This window comes from Nicotiana attenuata, unplaced genomic scaffold (assembly GCF_001879085.1).
Source record: "Nicotiana attenuata strain UT unplaced genomic scaffold, NIATTr2, whole genome shotgun sequence".
NCBI classification, from domain to species: Eukaryota; Viridiplantae; Streptophyta; class Magnoliopsida; order Solanales; family Solanaceae; genus Nicotiana; species Nicotiana attenuata.
Genome location: NW_017670767.1, coordinates 184288 through 185925, shown reverse-complemented (window position 1 = coordinate 185925; position 1638 = coordinate 184288). Strand labels below are relative to the sequence as shown.

The window sequence follows — 1638 nt, the reverse complement described above, 5'->3', positions numbered from 1 at the left end:
GCACATTTCAATGTACCTATGAAAAAGTGGAAGGTTAGTACAAGCATGGATCATTTTTGGGTTAATAGTCTGCTTGCTTGCGATTATGAAGTCAATGTCACTCCTAAAGAACCTAGCTCATCCAGAAAGGTACCAATGAATAGCAAGGTCAGTGCCTTGGTGCAAGAAAGTGGGGCTAAGGATGCTGAGATTGAAAGGTTGAAGAAGAGGTTGGTTGAGGTGGAGACTAAGAGAGATGCTCTCAGAACTGAGCTGGCAAGAGAAAAAGAGAAGAATGATGGCATTCTTCAAGGTATGCTGAAACTCCTCCAAGTCAAAAACCAAGCACCTAGTTCTTCCCAGCCTTAAGCCTCCTAGCCTAGTGTAGATCAACCAGTGACCCAGTTCAGGATGTTTTGTTTCTTTTGCTCATGTTTTCAGTATTTTTATTTCTTCTTATGCTTTGTGGTAGAATCTTATATATCATCAATGAAATTCATTGTTTTTGCTCTAACTGTTTGTTTATATTTCTTTGATGGTTAAAATTCTTAGCTTGATCTATGATGATTAGTCCATGATTGCATTTGAAGTAGCCCCAGTGGCCATGGGTAAGCTTTAAAATCTTGTTATCTCACAATTTTATGCAACTTTTCGATGATACCAAAAAGGGGAAAAAGGTTGTGCTTTAAACAAGTGATGTTTACACTTTGAACAGTGATGTTTATAACCTAATGTACTTGGTCCTTGATGATAAGTGATAAAAGGGAAAAATGTTTCTAACATTGTGTTGATGTTGAGCTGAGTTTAAACAGGGCCTAAGCTTATGAAAAGCACAGAGTTTGTCATCATCAAAAATGGGGAATTCGTTGGCCCAAGTAAAGGTTAGTTTTGAAGACTGACAAAGGAACTTAGGCATGAACCAGGTCCATCCCTCCAGGTCCATCCCTTGTGTGCATAAAAACTGGCAGATTCGAGCATGTGGGATGCACGTGAAGGAGATAAGCTTAAATTATTGTATTTAGTATCTCTTGATCGAAAAGGTTGCATAATTGATAAGGAGAAGGACTCCTTAATCAAAGAGAACACTATCCAAGATAGAGAAGGAGTTAGAAGTTGAAATCAACTAGAACTCTTCCACCAAGGAAGAGTTGCATCAAAACTCTAGTTATTTCTTCATCTACTAACTCTATAAATTGCAGGATGTTCTCACATTACATGTGTTGCACAAAAATGCAGAAGTTAAACATGAATTGAGAGCAAAATAGCAAGGCTTTTTGCAAGCAGTTCGTGTGTGATTCAAGTGTGCAAATGTGAATCTACATGAACCAGATTGAAGAACCAGCTCCATAAAGAGTTTTATGTGTCTTTCTTTATTTCTAGTTCAATTATAGTAGGTGTTTTCGTATTGTACCTTTCAGCTTATCTAGAAGCAACTGTATTAGGTACTTAGAGTTTTCAAGTTAGAGTTAACTTGAAGTTGTCGCAACAGTTGAGGTTGTTTGCCACAACGGGATTAGAGTTAATCCTAGGTTTACAAAAGAATTTTTGTAAATTCAGTTTTTGGCTCAGTGATTTTAGTGGAGAGTTTGGGAAAATCCTACTGGAAGGTAGGTCGTGGTTTTTTTCACCTTTTGAGCCAGGTGTTTTCCACGTAAAATC

General features: G+C 37.6%; 1 pseudogene; it reads right to left on the bottom strand.

The window, feature by feature from the left end:
* LOC109243133 overlaps positions 1-1638 on the bottom strand; it is a 31520-nt pseudogene that overhangs the window by 26044 nt on the left and 3838 nt on the right.